Here is a 22,251-nt window from a genome sequence, read left to right on the forward strand (position 1 = left end):
TTTTGTCAATTTTGTTAATTTTGTCAATTTTGTCAATTTTGTCAATTTTGTCAATTTTGTCGATTTTGTCAATTTTGTCAATTTTTTCAAGTTTGTTGATTTTGTCAGTTTTATCAATGTTGTCAATTCAGTGAATTTTAATCCAGTTTTTCATCGTCAATTTGGTCAATTTTGCCAATTTTCTCGATTTTGTCAATTTTATAAATTTTGTCAATTTTATGATTTTTTCAATCAAGTGAATTTTGTCAAATCAATGAATTATGTCAAATTTGTCAATTTCGTCAAATTGGTCTTTTTAGTCAATTTTTTTTTCTGTTTCTTCAACTTTGTCAATAATGATTATTAGCTTTTTTGCTTTATATGCATGTTCCAAAAAAAATCCCAAATGCTTCAAACTCTACTATGGAGGGTTTGGTGGCGCTACTGTTTGGTTGTCATCTTCCATTGGCTTCAGCAAGTGAAAGTTAAGATTGACCTCCAAGCCGTCATCGTTTTTCTCTAGACACCAACCCCAACAACAACAACGCAACGTTAGATCTGAAGAGAGGAAGAGAAAAGGGAACAAAAAAACAAGCTCGAGAGCTTAAAGCTCGAGAGGATTCAGTAGCATTTGTCTTATTAGATTTAATTTGCTCTCACGGGCGAAATACTCTCCTGTCGTTGCTGCTTAAGAAAAAGCTTCGTAAGCACGAACGGCACGTGAGAAGATGAGAGGATGTGCATACATCGTCCGCGTACCCGTGTTGTTTTCCCCTTCTCAGAGCAATCTGTTCCTGAATATAATGTTGGGCGAAGTTACTATCGCTTTCGTACCATGCAGTGTGGGCATCACGTACTCACCAACGACTTCACAAATTTCGGGGTCGTACCCCTTGGTGGAAACCATTTTACAATTTATAATTCGGAGCTTCGGTTCCGAAATTTTTGAAATGGTTCGGTGTTAACTGAACCGTTAAAATGAAAAAATTTCAATCATTGGCCGGGAAAATATGAATTGGCGTCTTCCTCCCATACGGTTTCTGTCACCATGACATCAAACCTGAGAGGGAGTGAAGCCTGTCTGGTTCCCCTTTCACACATCGACAGGTCCATACTTTTCGATAGCAAGCGCGTATCAATGACGTCACATATAATTTGACGTCATATATACGATAATCTTGATTTTAGTGATTGCTTGTTGTGGCCAGCCAGCTAAATTGACACGTTTTTTGGTGTGATGATTTGATGATAATTACTATGAAAATTTATTTTTCAAACTATTTTGTTTTTTTTTCTTTCTTTTATACATTGAAGAGGGAAAAAAATCAAATTTTTTAAGACAAAAATCATTTTTATTGTATTTCCCAGTTTCGCAAAAACGTAGTGACAAAGTTTATAAAAAATCACACCAATACATACAAATACACTGACATCGTCTGAACTCGTCGAGCTGATTCGATAGGTACCTATAAAGGTATATCTAAGACCCATAATTAATGATCTCCCAAATCGACCGATAACTATACCTTTCTGAAAGAAAGGCAAAAACATGTTATGTACTATCTGTCATTGATGTTTTCTAAATCAGAGAACTTTGGGAGATAATAGAGTAATTAAATGAATTGGCATGAATTTCAGCTTTAATCAGAGTTTTAAGAATAATGTTGCTTAAGAGTTAACATTTGCACGTGATGTTTTAACAATTATTAACAATGTAATGTAATAAAAAAAAATGTAATAAATCAACACCAGTTTTTGTTTGTTTTTGCAAGAAATGTGAACAAATCTGGCAAAAACGGGGCTTTCTTCAAAGATTTTCAGCTTTCTGGGCCGGATCGCAACTTTCCTAAATTTCAAAATGGAATATTTGATCATGCCTGTATAAAATCGGATAATCTGGAAATATCTGAACTCGTTTCCAGTTTCTTCACATGTTTAAAATATTATGTTTTCTCTAAGACGGCAAATGAAAAAAAAATCATTATTCATGAGGGCCCCCCCGACAAAAATTGCCCCGGGCCCCCCAAAGGCTTAATCCGGCTCTGTCCATAACCGTAACTTCGCTTGAAAGTTTTTTACATCATCACAAGCAGTTATGATATTTTTTTCTTTTCCTTGAAGCTTTAAGTTCAAATCTTGCAGTGGGTACAGTGAGATCAACGTCAAATGCGCCAAATCTTGAACCCAGTCGTCTGCTTGAAAATGTTCAACAGGTTCGCCTTTCATTTCCAAAAAAAATATTATTTCCTCTCGTGGCAAAAATATCTTTTTAATATTTTGTGGCAGGAAAGCCAGCGTACTTCTGTGTAGTAGGGAATATTGTGAAAATTTAAGACGGGGCTACGCGGGCCGCATTGACGAAGGCCGCGGGCCGCATGCGGCCCGCAAACCCCTAGTTTTTTTTTTTTTTTTTTTTTTTTTTTTTTTTTTTTTTTTTTTTTTTTTTTTTTTTTTTTTTTTCCAGGATTTTCATCCTTTAGGATGATTCATCCTTTTTCCATCCGTGTCTTGTGTTGTTTTGTTTTATTGTTTTTTGTTTTTGTTTTTGTTTTTGTTTTTGTTTTTGTTTTTGTTTTTGTTTTTGTTTTTTTTTTTTTTTTTTTTTTTTTTTTTTTTTTTTTTTTTTTTTTTTTTTTTCTAGTAACAAACATTTATGGAGTTAAAGAAAGATAAAGGATAGTGTCGAAAGAGAAGATAATGCAGTTTAAATGTTTTTCATATTTATGATAGGAAAGGGAAAGATAGCCACAAACAGGAAGTTAGATTTTATGCATAAGGCCAGTTTCCTTAAGGAATTTGATCATTTTATCCTCTTCTTGCGGACAGTTAGACAAAACTTCTCGGAGGCTTATGCTTAGATCACACATTTGTCTTTGGTTCGAGTATATGGGGCAATTTAGGAGAATATGTTTGATTGTTAGGAGGCAGTTACAAGAAGGGCAGATGGGAGGATCCTCTCGATCCATCAGATAGCTTTGGGTTAGTAGGGTGTGTCCAATCCGTAGCCGTGTGAGGGCTCGACGTTCATTAGGATTGGGTCGATCCACCCATTTGAGGGTGGAGTTTTTTACTTCACGGAGTTTGTTGTCCTGTACTGATCTCCATTTAGCTTCCCAAGCATAGGAAAGGTTGGTTTTTGTTGCTTTATAGGCATCTTGTTGGGGGATGGGAAGGGGGGGAGGGGAGATTTTGGCACCTTCAGCGGCAAGCCTGTCTGCTGCCTCGTTGCCTGGTATTCCAGCATGGCCGGGGATCCATACGAGACTTATCTTTTTCATCAGGGCTTCATCAGAGATACTTGATATCCAAGGGTGTTTAAGGTTGCCGGCGAGGACTGCCTTGAGGACACTGGCAGAATCGGAGAACACAACGTGGGATCCGGCCTCACCATTGGAACCTCTTATAGCGTTTAATAGTGCGTAGGCCTCAGCACTAAAGACGGAACATTCGGCCGGTAGTGCGAGACTTCTATTGTTATGTCCGTCGAAAATACCACATCCCACACGGTTTTCATCCGTTTTGGAGCCATCTGTGAATATATGGATAAAAGAAGAGTATTTTTGTTCTACCAATGAGCGGAAATTAGGAAGAACCACATGTGTAGGTTGGCCAGCTTTCAGTTTGTCGAGTAGACTAAGGTCAACTTTAGGGCTATTATCGGACCAATATCGGAATTTAACTGTTTTTCTTGGACAAATGCTCGGTAAACAGCTACCTGTTAGTTCTTGAAGCAAGAGATTTGTACGCGACACTATGCAAGCGTTTTCGGCGCCACCCATCGCTAACCAGCGTATTGACTTGGATGCAAGTTGTTGGGTGACCAGGTATTTAAAGGGCATTTGGCCACTTTCAGCCATTAAGGAGAGTATGGGACTGGTTTTAAAGGTGTAACCTACAGTTCTTATGCACTCATTGTATAGAGGTTCGAGTTTTTTAAAGAGTGCATTATCAGCTCTACTGATAAAACCTAGACCGTACAGCATGGCAGGTAGTACCCATCCATGAACGAATCGGAAGAGAGGTTGACGATGGGCTAGGCTAGTTTTGTTGCTGAGGATGCGTAGGATATTTATTTTATTGAGGGTATTTTTACGGATTTGGTTTAAGTGGAGGTTGAAGGAGAGGCGGTCATCCAGCCAGATTCCAAGTAATCTAAACGAATGGACCAGTGGAATCGGTTGGTTGTTCAGAGTTAGTGGGGGTATCTTCTTTAGTTTTTTTCGATTGGGGCCTAGGTGGATAAGTTTGGACTTGTGGGGGGAAAAGTGAAAGCCTGCGGAAGGGGACCAAGCTTCAATACTGTTCAGTGCAGTTTGGAGATTTTTGCGGGCCATACGAGCAAAAGGAGAGATGGAAATTAGAAGGATGTCGTCGGCATAGATGAGAATTTTTATGTTGTTAGGGATGAATTGGAAGATTGAGTTGATGGCTATGAGGAAGAGCGTGGGTGCGATCACTGATCCTTGAGGGACCCCGTTGTGTACGGGTTTGGGACTGGAGCGATGGCCGTTTATTTGAACCTGTATCGATCGGTTAGAAAGGAAGCTTCGGATATATTGTGTCATATTTCCTGTTACACCCCAGGTAATTAGGTTGCTCATAATTGTGTTCCGATCAACTTTGTCGAACGCTTTGGCAAGATCTAGAGAGAGGACTTCTATATGCCGGTGTTCATTCAGGGATGTGTCCAGGAGTGTTTCCAGAGAACCAAAATAATCGTCCGTGGACATGCCAGGTAGAAAGGCGTATTGCCTAGGATCTAGTCGACCCTCTTGATCAAGAAAGGCTTGTAGACGACGATTCACTAATCTTTCCATAATTTTGCCGGAGCAGTTTAGCAATGTAATGGGACGATAATTATCCACCAGGTGTGAGTTTAGCTTGGGTTTTGGAATGGGGATAACAAGGCCTAGTTTCCATTCGTCGGGGATAGATCCATGTTTCCAGATTTTGTTTATTAACGTGAGAAAAGTTAGTTTGGCAGAAGGGGAAAGATTTTTGTAGAACGGGTATCCCAGATCGTCTGGTCCAGCGGATTTGCCTTTAACTTTGCGAAGGACAAATTCAAGTTCATCCGGCTTAAAGTCTGTGTTATAGGCAGGTGTGTTGTTGTGGGAATCAGGGAGGTGAGAAGGGGGAGAAGGTTCGAAGTTATTTGGAGGTGAAGAGCATATTGAGGAAAAGTGATTGCTAAAGGTTTCAGCTATAACAGCGGGATCGCTTACATATTGTTGGTTGAGGAGTAGGTTGTATTGATTTTTGCGAGTTTGCCCATTGAGGATGCGAATTTTGTCCCAAACAACTTTAGACGGTGTATCTGGGTGTATCTCTTCGGTGAATTTTTCCCAGCTTTTAAGTTTAGCCGTACGAACAGCTGATCGGCAAGCAGATCTGGCAACTTTGTACAGTTCGAGGGCAGGAGACTTTCTAGGATCGTCATTAGGGATTCTCCTTAGTGATCTCAATCTTTTTCTTCGCAGTTTCACAGCGTCGCGAACGTCTGAATTCCACCATGGGACAGCGGTTTTACCGGGAATTCCTCTGGTCTGAGGTATCCAATTTTTGGCAGCTGTATGTAAAATGTTAGTAAAGACTGGGAGGGTTGAGGGGTTGTCGTGTAGGATTAGGTCGTCAACTTCTGCTTGGTAGCTATACCAATCAGCCTCTTCGAACTTCCAACGGGGGCGAGCAGTGATTTCAGGGGTGGAGTGTACAGCTTTTATTAACAATGGAAAATGGTCACTACCAAATGAGTCATCCAGGACTTGCCAATTAAACTTGGAACAAAGTTCCAGAGAGACAATTGTCACATCAAGGGCAGACATATTACCAGTAACTGGGTCCATTCGGGTTGGTAAGGTGTTGTTAAGTATGGTTAGATTGTGGGAGAAAACAAGCTCTTCGAGATAGGATCCTTTGTTTGTGGTATGTGTGCTTCCCCAACTAGTGCTATGAGCATTGAGATCGCCCATTATCAGAAAGGGAGGGGGAATCTGGGGGAGCAGTTCATCAAGTTTACTTTTAAAATCAATGAAAGTCATATGGGGTGGAATGTATAGAGATACTACCGTTATTTTGAAAGGGTGATAGAGCTTGGCACAGATAACATACAAAGGTGAGTCGACTCTCACGAGGTCATAAGATACGCTATTTTTTATCGCAATTCCGGCACCTTGTTTTGTGATGGAGTCAGAAATAGTGTGGAGATGATAGTTTTTGAATAAATTCTGGGGAGGGGTGGAATTTGTTAGGATATCTTGGATGGCGAAGACCGATGGAGAAAATTGAGACAGAATGCTTTGGATTTCTGGGAGTCTCACTTGTAGACCTCTGGTATTCCACTGAATTGCAAAGTTGAGTGGTTTTTTACGAGTAGGTGAAGGGTAGGAGGGGCTGTTTTGTGTCATCATTGGGTTTGAATTATTTATTGTGTCCATTATTGTAAAAAGGTTGGTTTGACTTACCGGGTGTGTTAGGTGGAGTTAGCCGGGGGGTGGTTACCTGTTGTTGTACCTTTTCGGAAATTGGGTTGGGACACTCGTTTCTTTTTGGGGCCAGTTGTCGATGCGTTTTCGGTTGGGGATTGGTCACCAGATGATTCGCCGTTGCGGTTGCGTTTCGGTGTTGATTGGGCTGAGGATTGGCTGGATACACTGACCATCGTGCTGTCAGAATCGACTTCGGAGCTTGATTCTTGTTTTCCCTCCAATTTCTGGATCTTGCTGTTTAATCTGGTAATTTGGGCTTGCAGTTGTTTGATGATAGCGTCTTTGTCGTCTAATGGCTTTTGGCTGCGAGAGGATTCAAGTCGTTGCTGGATCTTGCTGATGGGGTTTTGGGACGATGCACATCGGGATCGGTATTCTTTCACGGCAGCGGCTTGGGAAATCCCCATATCCACACGGATATGAACTATTTCCTGCTCTTCTTTCTGTTTGGGACAGATTCGGTTGTTTGCAGCGTGGGGACCATCACAATTGATGCATCGTGGTGGTTTGGAACACTCTTTGTGGACACCGGATTCACCGCAAGTAAGGCATACAGGGTTGTGTTGGCAGCGCAGCTTGGTATGCCCGAATACGCCGCATTTTAGGCACATAAGCGGGCGAGGGTAGTAAGGACGAGTTGAGGCGCGGATGTATCCAAAAAAGATGTGAGGCGGTGGAACGGAACCTTTTATGGTCAGCACCATGGTGTTGGTCGATTCTTCCTTCCCGTTTACTTTGCGAACAAAGCGATAAACCTTCGTTACACCTTGATCGCACAAATACTCCTGAAGTTCCTCGTTTGTGAGACCAGAGACATCTCGGCAGGTAACAACGCACTGGCAAAGGTTGAGTGATGGATGATCGGTGACGGTGACGGGGGTTTCATCAATAAGCTTTGATAGCTTCTTCAGACTGTTTGCTTGGCTTGGGTTCCGCACTTTCAGAAGATAGGAGCTGCCGCCATCGATAGGGTTGGCTCCATCAATTTTTCCCACGGCCTGGTCGATCGTTTTAGCGATGATAAATGGATTCGGTAACTTGGCGTCGGGGTTTGGCTTGAGAACCAGGAACTGGATCTCCCCATATAATCCTTTGGGGTCCATCCAAACAGGAACCGTCCTTCTGTTGGATGAACCCGGTGGTCCGGTTTGACCTCCCCAAGGAGGATTTGAATCCATCGTAAGATGGAGCGGTGGTAGCTAATCTCTCAGAACTGTCACTATGATGTTGTACTTTTCACACTACAAGATTAGAAGCACTGAATCAGCCGTTCTGAAAAGAACAGCTGCTCTTTCGATTCAGCCCTCTACGCCAGAAACAATCAAAACACTCTCGAACAATCGAATGGAAAACTTTCTATTAGCGTACAACACGTCTAATCACGTCGACGGTTCGCAACTCCGCAAACCCCTAGTTTGACATGCCTGCCTTAAATACTTTGCTCAGTAGAGGAGACCTAAGAAGTCCTCTCTTAGCAAAGGCCTCCGGCTTAGTTCTTCTACATTCTCCTCCTTCGTCCGAGCTAACATCAGTTGTCTTGACGTTCTTTCTGTTTTTGGTGTTGTTGTTGTTTATGTTCATGTTTAGTCCCACGAGTAGCTAGGGAGATATACGGTCCACTTCGCCAGTGCCCTGCTTTAGCGCAGCAAGGACTTCATTACTATGGGGTGCGTCCTGGTGCCCCACAGACTACCGTTTGCTACTGACACATTTTCGACCCGTCAGCCTTTCACCTCATCAGCACGGTCTTTCGCATAGAGGCGTTTTCGCACCCCCATGTGCCGCTCATAGGCAACCTTGGGTCGTTATACCCAATAGTTCCGTTAGAAAACTCTGAGTTCGTTACGTATTTCTTCATCCCCCTATGGATCAATTCCGTCAATTCCGTTTGCGTAGTCGATTTCCGTAGCATATGTCTTTATAAGAAGGATTTCAATCAGTTCCGTTTGCATAATCCATTTCCGTTGCAAATATTACATGGGGTGGGGTGGACATGGGGTAGTATTCTAATGCCGCTACCCCACAGCTATGGACAATAACCCTAATCCGCCCTTAAGGACCAAAGTTATTGATGAAAAACTGTTTTTTTTATGTTGCTCCCGATCAAAATGTCAGACTCGTTGAGCAACCCCTTTCCGTGGTCCGATCTGGCCCAAATTTGGCATGGGACCTTGTACTAGGCCTAGGATCAATTTTAGCCTGCAGCCTGTAGTTCATAACATTCCACAGTTTTTAAATTTCCCATACAAATTTTAGGCACACTAGTGAGGGGTGTTCATTTTGCCCTGGGTGTTCATTATTCAACACACTTTTCCAAAATGAAGAACAATATTAAATATTTTCAAATAATATCAGAAAGAGAATAGCTGATAACTTTACATACTAAGATAATATTCTATTTAAACACTAAACGAAATTTATTAAATTTACTGTATTTTAACTTTTATGCTCATTATGTTAACTATTTTTAACTCATAATAAAACCTTATCTCTTCTTGATCTCCACCGTATCTAAACGAGAGAGAGGCTTGACTTGTGTCAAAAGGGGCAACGAAGAGCTAGAAAAAAGCACATCCAAGAAAGAATCAACCGGATTGAAGAAAGGAAACCAACAACGACAACACCTAATTCGTATTCTCCGGCCCTCAAGGGAATGATAAATTTTGCTTTTATCCCAGGAATACGGCAGCCAGTCAGAAATCTTGCTCCATGCTGTACCTAGTCTTAGTATTGTTGGTTTTTTTGCAGCCTGTATTCTTTCTGGATCGACATCAACACGGTAGGGTATTCGCACTGGATGTTGCGTCAGATTTAATGATTGAGATTTTTCTAAGTAGCCATATGAATGGGATTATAGGTGAAAGATCCCGATGGAGAAGGCATAAAAAATTGGACCAGGCCAAAAATAGGACAGCTTATCCTGGCATGTTTATTCGGCTCCTTCCGTGGGAGTATCTTCACCTTCTATTTCGTATTTGTCACTTCAGTTCTGTTGTTGATGTTTTTGGTACAAAGTTGAGGAGAGCAAGGTGGGGCCGAAGATTTTGGTGTCTGGTTGGTCCATTCCATTCTGTCTTCATTCGGCCATCGCATTGTGTGAATCGATGCCACTAAGGGTCTCTGGTCACGTGCGTGATTGCGGAGTTCCTTGGGAAAAATTTGCAATAATAATTCAATCGCTTTGTTCCACAAAACTTTAGCTCTGCAATTGAGGAAAGTTGTCCGGCACCCTTGAGACATACGACAATTGCTTTGGGTTTTATGAAACTAACTATTAGGAACTGCCATTATCAATTAAAGTGTCGACTTCAAACTTTGAGATTTAATTGACCAGTTAAAGTAATGATTTTCATATTTTCTTGTTTCAAATAACGTGGATGAAATAACATAAATAATAAGAAAGGTTTAAGAAACTTATCATTTATCTTAATCGAAAAATGTGGTTTATAAGTCACGATCTTGAACAAAATGCCCAAAGGAAAGAAAACCATTTGCTATTTTCTCAGCTCAAGTGAGACTCCCACTGGTCCACTAACTTCGCTTCATTCGGACAATTATTTGGAACCAATTAAGAGGCTTGTTGGCAATGTCCAGCCTTTCTGGTCTTCCATTTTATTCCCACCCCAGAAAGCAGCCAGCAGTGTCCTCCAACATTCATCAAACAGATCCTGGCAACCCCAAACCCTAATCTTACCCTATCTTACGTTCAATCCCACTTCTGATAATACGGATTATGGGCGAAAGTCTGCAGCTGACAAACGAAAATGACCATCATTTTGACTTTTTCTTTACGGTTGAACCAACTTTATGGATGCTTTCTCTTGCGGGCTGACAGATGGCCGTCCTTTCTCCCATTTTTCTGGTTCAGTTTTTGTTGGGCTGAAGCCAATACGTCAGCAGGATGACTAACGCTTGGATGAGACGTCATCGGGAAGGATGATTTGCTCGCTAGGTTGATGATCAACAAATTCTAATTTAAAGTTGTAGGCTACGTCGATTTTTAGTTTATGACTTTTTCAAATTGTAGTATAGTGTAGTGCAACAAGTTGTTTAAAAGAATTTTTTCAGCAATGGCTTATAGATACACATTAAGTTGAATTGATTATAGTGAAGAACTCTTATGACTACCATACATAATAAATGTTTATATCATATTTCGGATTCAACGATTCAAGGCAATTATGAGCTAAGCTTCACTTTAGTGCTAATCTTAAGAGAGCATTGAGTGTTGTATTCAAACAACTGTAAAACCCTTGATAAAAACACAAAACTATGTGTTTTTAAAGCTGTAGAGAACTTTTTTACAACTCTTTTAAGGAAGCCTTTATTGAAGTTTTAGCCGAACTCTCAGAACTCTCTTTTTGAAACACACGACAAGTAAAACAATTCTAAAGTTTCTAATGTAAACTTTATAAAGCCAATTGGCTTAATCTTGGGCAGACATTACATGTGGAATTGATAAAAAAAAGTTCAAAGTTTAAATTTATAAACAAGAGCTGAAATACTATTTCGTCATAAAATATATAGAATAAATCAAATAGAATAAAATAGATCGCGATAATCAAAGTTTTTTTTTTGAATGTCGATACACTCTGCATTTACTGTGTCCCGATAAAGCATAACATCGTTTTTTGCTGTTCTGTTAACGTTTCAATGGCGATTATTTGATCCCTGTTTGCAGTGTTAAACACTGAAATTGCCAATCAATACATATGCTGTGATGACATTTTTTGTGATATTGATTCGCAGGCACATCATCAGCTGATGGGTTTCAATCATGAATTGAAATTATTAATTACCATCATGTCACCATCTACCGCCCAGTTAAGCGGTTTTTCAACTTCAAACATGTGTAATAGAAAAACGACGGCTGATTTTTATTCACTTTCTTTTCCAATACATCTCAAAACTGCTCTACTTTCAATTAAAAATTTAGTGGAATGCGAAAAATGTGCGCTTTTCAAAACAATTAACTAAATTTTGAGGTGTTCAACTGGCCCTATTACCGCCCACTCGACTTTTTTGGGTATCAATAAGGTTTTCTTAAGGAAAAACTATCTAACAACACGGAAACTGTTCTTTTTAGTATTTTCCATGTAACGAGCTGTCAAAAGCATTTTGAGGAACTTGAGAGAATACATTTTGTGAAATTTTTCCCGCAAATTTTTGACAAATTGTAACAAAGTGCGTTGACTGACAAAATGATGATTCCAGGCAAACAGCCTCAAGTAACCGGTTACTTTCAGCGATAAAACATCATTTTCTAACATAATCGAACTAAATTCTTCTTATAATTTACACATTTGACACAATACATGCGTTAAAAACAAAGAAATTGTGCGTGACCGGTCATTAGGAACCCACACTTTTTTTTAAACACCAATTACCGCCCATCACTAAACGCTTCAAAAAACAACAACTATTGAAAAAATCGGAAATTTTTCGATGCAAATCTATTCTACGAAAATAAAACTATCGTTTCAAGTCGATTTTAGGTCAAATAGGTACTATCTTGAAAACAAAAACCCTTTTTGCCCTAGGAGTACAGTAATGCTTAGTTCGCTAACAGGCGTCGAATTCAACAATTTGACCGGAAACCAAAAACTAAACATTTAATTTCTGGCTATAGTTGGCATAATTAAGTGATGTTTTTTCAGTGAAATGATCGAACAATGATGCCGACACAGAACACAGGTCTTATTTTTGGAGAAAACATCCCAGTTTTTTCAAAATACAAACAAAAGGGTGATTTTGAGCGGTAAATGGTGTCTGGGCGGTAGATGGTGACATGATGGTACAGGCTCTACACCAACTTTAATACAAATGAATGTCACTGAAAAACGAGCCAAATTGATTGGATTTCAATCTATTTTTATAAAACTTTTTTTTTAGTTCTAACGATACGCGACACATGTTAGATGCTCGGTGTTGACTCTGGCAAGATACATTTTTATGTTAAACATCCACTTATTATTTTCTAACCAAAAACGAAAAACTGTTAATGTTTAAATATTTCTATAAATTGAAAACTAATAATTTTTAATAGGTATACATTGTCGTTGATGCCACAGTTGGTGTTTTGATAAATTAAATGACTTTATTCTTGATTCAGGCCAAACATTGACAAATTTTTTCAATACAAATTGAAGGGGAACATGAACCCAAGCAAACCTGCAGAGTTAAAATCATATGAATTTTTTAAATTTCTTTTGATCAAATACTCACAACACAAAAAAAAACATTATTTTATTATGAGCTTTTGCTCAGCAAATATTTAAAAAGGTATATCGCAGGAACAACAGAATTATTCAAACAAATATACCAGATGAAAAGATTGTATTAAACTTACCAAAATAGCATGTAGTTACAAAAGTGGAGGCGATATATGTATCTACAATGACAAGATTCCAACGATTTGATTTCCATGATCCACGCTATAGCTCTATAGCTGAGATTTTCTTTTACGAACCAGTCAAAGGACGAAAGGGAGGGACCGGATAGAGTGTCAATTCAAGAACTGAAACTTCATGTTTCTTTGAAGAGATCTAATTTACTTAACTCTAAGGCGTACATCTTTCAAGGATATGATGGCAAGCATCTTACAAATTCTAAAACCACCAGCCCACAGAGAGAGTACTACATATGCCGTGACCGAGATTCGACCTCACGACCTTTGGTTTTGAAGACTTTAATGCTATCCTTTAGGCCACGGTCGGCATTTGCATTAAACATTCGGACAATTTCGAAGCTTAATCTCCTCTTCTAGTTCACGAAAATATATTCACAAAGGGAAATAGCTCCGAGCAAGATTTTTAATCAACATATCACTTTGATCAGATGTTCAATATATAATTTAACAACAACAAAATCCTGATCGTACTCAATGGCTCGGATTTTGTGGGAACTGTTAGGCTCCGAATGCATTCGGAGGATTTTGTGGAGGATTAGTGTCTTACCTAAAAAAGATAATTTAGATAATAAGTTGCTATCGAAATACCGGTATCTGATCTTTTCGTATACCTTGGTTGAATTCAAGGCTCACAAAACAAATGACTCAAATGCCCAGTGTTAAACCAAAATTTTCGTTAGAAAACTGTGGAAGTGATGGTTTAAATTTTCGAGATTTGGGTTAGTTTAATAAAAAAATAATCATAAAGTTTTTTTGTAAGCCTACACAGTTAACGAAAATTACCGAGTTCGGTAATTTTTTTTACCGAAATCCTAACATGTGCAAATCGTTAAACTGTTCGCTAATTTTTTCGGTAAAAAATAAACGAACATCGGTAAATCGATTCTTCATTTATCGATGTTCGTTTATTTTTTACCGGAAAAATTACCGAACAGTTTAACGATTTACACATCTCAGGATTTCGGTAAAAAATTTACCGAACTTGATAATTTTCGTTTACTGTGTAGTAGCATACGATCAAAACTATGCTGATGAGTTTTGATGGAATAATATTTTTCTTGATTTTTGTTGAGTAATTCCTGGATTTTACCCAAATTTGCCTGGATATTGCCGAATTGCTGGTCGACAATTTTGAAGTCCGGATAATAATTCGATTCATCAAGTTATGTCGTGACTCGTGAGACGGAAAACTATGTAAATAAAAAATGGAATGGAAGATATGATAGCAGTGGTGAAAATGCCTAATCCTTTTTTAAACTTTTCGTAGGTTAACTAAAAAATCATGATTGATTAAAAATAAGATAATTTAAAATAATAAAAATAAGTGAAATGTTTATAAACTTTCAAGTGCAGATTAAATAGTTTCATATTTCAAGCATTGAATGTTTTTGCTGCCAATTGAAATATTGAGCCCTGACAAAGACGAAGGGTAGAAACTGTGTTTTTCTATTTAATATTCAAACAATGTTTTCAATAAACAAAAATTCAGAATTATCAAACAAAAACAAACTTATTATAATTTTAATCAATAAATTAAAATAGTATAACAATTATAATCAAATCTTCAAAAAACTTTACTATAAAAGACGGTGAGTTTATTTGGAGATACAAATAAATTATGAAAATCAAAGCAATAAATTTACCAATAAAAACTTCTTACAATTTCGAAAATGTATTTATTTGAATGATAACTCAAGAAAACAGCTTTTTGGTGCCTATGTTAATTCGGTAGATTTCGGCGTCTTGAACTTGAATCCTAACACAAATTTTATCTATCGCCTCAAATTTTGGTGATAAAGAGGGTATATGTTTAAAAATTAATTCGTGTGGAGTGAAATCAATCATTGATAACTGATGAACTAACAAATCAACATGAAAAAAAGGTTCCGGATTCCATTAAATTAAGGAAAATATTTTGATTATGATGATGATGAATGATCTCGAAAAGTTAAATTCTACAGTTCTTAAAAATGGAATAATTATCTTAACAAGTATTATTGACTTAACTGAAAAATGTTTCTGAAAAAGGTTTTATTTATCCAAATTTGTTTTGTTAAAGCCTGCCATGATCTAAAAAATTGCTTTAAAAACATCAATAATTCAAATTTGGTTGAAACTTGTTTAAAAATTTGTTGAAAATCCCTTATTTAACAGAATGAGGAAAAGTAAGCAAAAAAACTTTTTTTCGCATATTTGAGTCTTACAGTTCTAGGAAAAGATGATTGTTTAATAAAAAGCTTTTTTTAATTTTTTGTCAAGTGTTTTCAGAAAACTTCCGAATATTCGAAAATGATTTTTACATCATTTGAAAAGTCTCAAAAGCAAAAGCTGATAGGAAAAAACAATAATTGCATATTTGGATTCAGGGCACCCGATTTAATGAAAATAAGCTCTTAAGTTCTTTTCACTTTGGATAATGTGATTTATGTGGTCTTGCCAAGCTTAAGTTTGTTTCTTAGAGAATATTTATAATTATTTAGCAGAAAATTTAATTTGACGTTTTTTAAATAATCAAAGAGATTAATCATAAAGTTGAGGTCGTAGTTTTTTTTTGGCTTATTCTGATGACTATCGTGAGCTCTAAACGCCTGTCACATGGTTACCAATTTGTCAACATGTAAAATTATTATTTGATGATTGATTTTTGAAGTTATATTGGTTTGCTTCAAATTGCTAATTTGGTTGGCAACACTTCTTAATAAAACCCCGTTCTAAATACAACCCATTTTGTGTGTCAGGATAAGAGTTACATTACAGATTGTCTTTTGATTTGCAATGTGAAATTTACAATTCAGAATTAGTATCAATTTGGAAATGTCTTAAAATAAAATGTCTTAGGCTTTGAGCGATCCATGACTAGATGCATGACGTAGGCCAGCTGTCTTTCTGAAATGTTTATAACATGTTTGAAATCTTAAGGGATATCAAAAATGAAAAATAAGCAATTTTAAAACTAAATATGCTCAAAAAATACCCTCAAACTTCAAAACAGTATGCCTTGACAGCTAGTACGAAGGTAGCTCCAAAACTTGCTCCGAAAAAAAGAAAATCAATTTTTAGGTATTTAATGGTAGTTTTTGAAAATTGTCTTCAAAACATGTTGTTTAAAAAAGCGAGCTTAGCTTGAACATGGAAAATGAATAATCTACTAATTTCCTGAAGACGTCAATGTGATTCAGCTTTGCTTAGTTAAACATATTTGACTGGTGGAAGTGTTTAAAAACTACAACCGAAAGAGTACTGAAAGTCTGCAATAAAGTCTATCTAGTGTAACGGAGTTATTTTGGATCAGAGGACTTATTTTGGAACAGCTCTCTTGCAATGCAGACATTGCATCTGACCATCACCTCGTCCTTGGCGAGATACGACTGAGAGTTGCGCGTGTCCAACGGCGCGAGGAGAAAGTCGGGTGTCGATACGACGTCCGCCGGTTGGAGAATCCAGAGGTGAAAAGGGCATACGTTGAACAGCTAGAATCCCGAGCCTCGGAGCTGCCGACAGACGGAACAGTCGAAGAACAGTGGTGTGGAATCAAGAATGCCTTTATCACGACGAGCCATGGTACTCTCGGTAAAGTTTGTGGAAGAAGAAGTGAATGGATGTCGGATGAAACTTGGAGGATGGTCGATGATCGGCGAAAGTCGGAATTGAGCAGGCATGTGCCGGATCAGCCAAAGCAGCCGCCCGCTTACGATATGCGGAGCTGGAAAAGGCAGTTAAACGAGCTTGTAGACGAGACAAGAGAGCCTGGACAAACTCCGAGAGGGAGAAAGAGCCGCCGCTGACATCTGGGATACTGCAACATTCCCGGCCGACTGGATGCAGGGTATCCTCGTAAAGGTCCCGAAGAAAGGAGACCTGACAGAGTGCGGTAACTGGCGAGGCATAACGTTGATCTGTACAACCCTCAAAGTACTCTGCAAAGTGATCCTGAACAGGATCCAGGAGAAAATCGACGCTACATTCCGACGGCAACAAGCTGGATTCCGATCCGGACGATCATGTGTGGACCACATCACAACGCTACGAATCATACTGGAACAAATCAACGAATTCCAGGACTCTTTTCTGCTGGTGTTCGTTGATTTCGAAAAAGCTTTCGACCGACTTAACCATGAAAACATCTGGGCGGCTCTAAGGCGACGGGGGGTCCCAGAGAAACTAGTCCATCTCATCGAAGCACAATACGAGGCATTTTCGTGCAAGGTCTTGCACGACGCACAGTGGGGCAGAACAGGCTTTGTGCAGGACAAAACCTCGTAACTTCTTTAAATCAGCTCCTACAGGTTTGATGTCTTCGGGTGAAATGTTCACGATAATAAAAGCTATCTAATCGTTCAGTTGATGATATTCTAACTAAATATAAGAATTCATTTTTGAAAGGCACAAAATCGAAAATTTACTTTGGTAAAATTCACCGTATCTTGATTATAATAACTCCAAAACGAAAAAAGTAACATGTTTGAAAATTCTCTAAATTAAAGATTAGAAAACGCTCAATCTAACGCACTATTTGCGAAAATAATTCATCAAGTGGTTCCAACAATTTCTATCTTTAAGTTTAGTGAAAAAATCACGTTTCTTCATTCAACTTTACGTCTTAATTTATCCAAAACGCATCAAATTTCATATTTCTTAAAAATAAAAATGAAGAGATTTAACGATCTATAGGGAATATTTAAAAATTCGGAACAAATTCGGATTTTAATAAAATATTGAAATTAAAAAAAAACTAATCACAGTATCCATAAATGCTTTCGACAACACTTTAAACAAAATAGCTTTGTCGTTAAGATATGTTTTATATGTATGTATAAGTCTGAAATAAGAAGCAGTGTTGATTTCTGTGATGATTTTTTTTTTGCATGTGTTGAATCTCTAAAATCTTTAATCGGTATTAAAATATGTGAATCATTGAAGTTTTTTTTCTTTATCTGTTTTGAAAGAATATCAAACTAATAGGTATATTCATATTAATATACTTAGCTGAAATAATTTTATTTCTTAATTATATTGCTAAAAAAAATCATATAAGTTAATATATGTGAATTCTTACTATCGAAACTATTTTCAGTAGAAGGAACATTAAAAATCGATCCTAGAGCAGTTTATAGACCGCTGAAAAAATATTGTTTGCTCCCATATGTTTTTTCGATGCCTTTTGGGTCACCAAGCATCAGTGTAAAATTTGAGATGATTCTTGAGTTAGCCCAACGTGTTTAAATTTTGTATGGGAATATGTTTATTCTTTGTGACCACTTTTGATTTTATGAAAGAAAATACCAAGAACACATGGATTACGATGTTTTCCATACAAACATCCGTCCAAAAATTAATTAAATCGTCTGATGGGCAATAATGCTTTTAATAAAGGCTTTTTGTATTCAGCACCATTTTTGTTCACGTTCATCGATTTTGACAAAACTGGGCCTGGTATTATAAAAGTAAAAAATTAATGGTATTATTAAAGCTTAGTTTTTTTCAAAGAACCCACACTAAACAGTAAGCTTTCATTCCAAGAACGAGTTATTGAGAAAAATGTTAAATTTCATGATAAACACAAAAAACATGCCTCACAAAAAGTTGAATAACTTCTTCATTAGCAAGCATTAGCAACTACTTTTTGTTTTACCATAAAGTTGAAACTTAGTTCTTTATTTCGATATGTAACTCAACGTGGAATTTTGCTGAAAAACTATACTTTAAGATGTTTAAAATTCGTAAAAATCTGTAATTTTTTATATCAAACTATTTTTTATATAACTCGGGCAATACATTTTGTAAATTTAATATGTTCAAAATGCATAAAAATTTACAAAATTTCGAAAAAATTGATGTATTTGGTTAACGTTTATCTTGAACAGATTATTTTCTACAGAGCAATAAATAGCTGTCTTATTATTTTCTCATTTTTCAAAAAAAAATTTGACCCCACTTCCGCTACCAAGTAAGTTGCTCAAAAAATCGAATTTTTTAAAATCTTTGATTGATTTGAGATGGGCCATCAATCTGCTTTCCAAAAAAAATTTCCAAAAATTTTTTATCCAAGAAATGAAAAATGAGGTTTTGTCACAACTTTCATAGGTTCTGCCCCACAGTGCGACGGTGTCTTGTCCGAACCAATCCCGGTAACTGCTGGAGTGAGACAAGGATGTATTCTATCACCGCTACTTTTTCTAATCGTAATGGATGAGATTCTGACTGGATCGATCGACTGTGCACCGAACCGAGGATTGCCGTGGAATCCTTCAACAATGGAGCAACTGAACGACCTTGACCTGGCTGACGATATTGTTTTGCTCGCCCAAACACAACCAGATATGCAGAGCAAACTCGACGACCTCACCGATAGTTCCAAGGCAGCAGGTCTCAAAGTCAATGTCGGAAAGACCAAGTCGATGGAGATCAACACAGGAAATCCCTCCAGTTTCATGGTAGCTGGGCAACAAGTTGAGAAAGTGGAGTGCTTCCAGTATCTTGGTAGCCAGATAACGCCTGATGGTGGTACCAGAAAAGACATCGAAACCCGGATCAGAAAGGCCCGATTTGCGTTTGCGAGTCTCCGAAACATCTGGCGGTCACGCCAGATCTCTCTACGAACAAAAATCCGAATCTTCAACTCAAACGTCAAATCCGTATTGCTGTACGGGTGCGAAACTTGGTGCACATATGCGGTAACGACGCGAAAACTGCAAGTATTTGTAAACCGCTGCCTGCGGAATATCATCCGCGCTTGGTAGCCTGGCAACTGGATCTCGAATGAGGAACTACATCGCCGGTGTCATCAAAAGGCGCTAGAAATCGAGATTCGGGAACGTAAGTGGAGATGGATTGGGCACACGCTGCGAAGAGATGAAAACGAGATTTGCAGAGAGGCGCTAGATTGGAATCCAAAAGGTCATCGAAGAAGAGGCAGACTCAGAAATTCGTGGCGGCGAAGCCTAGCCGCTGAAATTCGAACTGTCGACGAGAATCTTGACTGGGACCAGGTGAAGACGCTGGCTCCGGATCGTCAACAGTGGAGGTCTTTTACCACGGCCCTATGCACCGGAGGATCGGCGCGGGATCATTAAGTTAAGTAAGTCTCTTTTAATGCAACTAATCATAAAAAAAAATAGTGCGATATATCAAGTGCTCGGGCTTCAATTATGTTTGTTAAAAAAATAATTGATTAGATGCTTTACAAAAGCTGGACAAAGTAGTCCAAAATAAGTCCATTACCCTATATAGTTTTTAATCAAACAAAAGTTGTTTGTAGTTATATAACTAAGCTCCTGTGTTAGTTATGCATAGGCTTTTCGGAATTGTTATAAACATTTACCAAATTATTCGTTTTTTCAACAGCCTGAAAATTCAACCGTTTTGAAGAGACACTTTATACCAAAAAAAAACTAGGGCTGAATTGAAGTCGATAAATACAAAAATCTTTTTATAATGATTTTCAACTTTGTTTTAGGAGTCTTTGCAATAGAGTGAGACTTCTGCTAATTGAGAAAAATAAATGGGAATTGAAACATCCGCTGGTGTGATTACGTGAAATCAAAAGAAAACCAAAGATAAAAGGAATATAAAAAGTACCTTCAAAATAAAACTATTCACTACCTTTCATGAAGCTTTCCTAGGGAAAAATATTTCTTCGAAAAAAACTTCCGACAAATTTCAATGGTCCACATAACAGAAACTCTACTTCAGCCTGTCATTCATCATCCGCCGAATCATTTATCACTGAAGAGACAAAATACATAAAACAATAAAATTCCATATCCATGCGAAAATTCAAAATTATTCTGCTCGAAACGGTCTGGCTTGAATCGAACCCTTTTAAGACGATATGGGATGGAATTTGGCGCATGAAAAATGAATGCTCTAATCCAACATTTCGGCCGGCACTGAAAAACGACTTTGCAGTTTTCCCGCGCCGCTGTCTGTGCGGATCGGAATTGGAAACAATATTTTCCAAGACCTTGCTGGAAATTCGGATAAAAAAGTAAAGGAAGACAGCTGACAATGCGTAATTTTATTTGCTTCAGAAGCTGATAAATAAATGTTAATCTTTTTGGAAAAAAAACTGTTTGGACCCCAACTTAGTCACAGACAAAGCAGTTTCAAAGCACAAATCCTCAATAGAATCACTTATAGGCTCAATTTATATTAAAAATACAGAAAAATAAATATTTCAGTTCATATTCCAGCACATTTTGTGGTACCGGAAGTTAAAGTTTGCATTCAGTAGCATATCAATCACGTCCTCGCCGAAAGACTTTCCGCAAATAGCGGTCGCTTCCTCTCATTTGCACATTGTCGCTTAATGTGGCCACAAAATCGTGCTCGGAAAATATAATACATTTGTTCGCCAAAAACCGTTAACCTACAAACCCACAAACCATTGAATGAGAAATCTGACACGAGGAGTACAGCGCTCCTTTTTTACTCTTGAATAATAAATCAAAAGGGACTAAATGCTGGATAGAGAATCTTCGTGCATATCTCTTTAAAGATTCTCACATTTTCTTACAAAAAGAAGATTAAAACAACTTGGATCCTCAGTTATGTTTTAGGTGATAGAATATTTTCAATCATTATTCATATGCCCTCCAATAATTTTGCATCCCATATGGACGATTCTCGGTGGCTCTCGGACTTGGGGCTGCCCAGATTTATGTATACAGAGAAAGCTTGCCGCCGCCAGATACCCGGAAGCGGAACAACCGATCCATTATTGTGCTGAAATTGTGCTTTGTTGGGGGTTATTTGCTGAATTGGGGACATCGCTCGCGGTATTATCGCTCCCAAGAATGGCTGCTGCTTACATACGAGCTAGTTTTCCATATCTACTGACCGCGGTCAGAGCAAAATTCACCCATTCATCCTGCTATTCATGCGAACCAGGGAAAATTGAATCCTTTGTGTACATTAAGCTTTGTCCTTCTGCGGCAGCGACGGCAGCAGGAAATTTCGTTGTTGGGAGAAATAAATTAATAACTCAGCTTCCCACACGCGCGTACAAACAAATTTAAGCACGGGATTTTTTTTTCGCTGAAGGGTTGACATTTTTCCTTTGCATTATTCAATTCCGTTTAAAATAAAAATAATTTCATAATAAAACCATTTGTAAAAAAAAGTGAAATCAAAATTGTAGTAGCAAGTTTTCGACAATTCTATCAACCTATATTTGAGAGTGAGTTTTGTTGCTCAGAGCCATCATGTCTAAATTACCATGTGAAACAACATCAACACTCTTTATTTACTAACACACATAGAAGAGGTTGCAAAAATCCAATGCCTAGTTAGCAAATCTCTGTGCCAAAATGCGCTAAAAAGGGTACTGTACCAAAGATGATATGATTGGAAAGCACATTTGGCATAAAGACTCGA

The sequence above is a fragment of the Uranotaenia lowii genome, chromosome 3 (assembly GCF_029784155.1).
Source record: "Uranotaenia lowii strain MFRU-FL chromosome 3, ASM2978415v1, whole genome shotgun sequence".
Lineage (NCBI taxonomy): Eukaryota > Metazoa > Arthropoda > Insecta > Diptera > Culicidae > Uranotaenia > Uranotaenia lowii.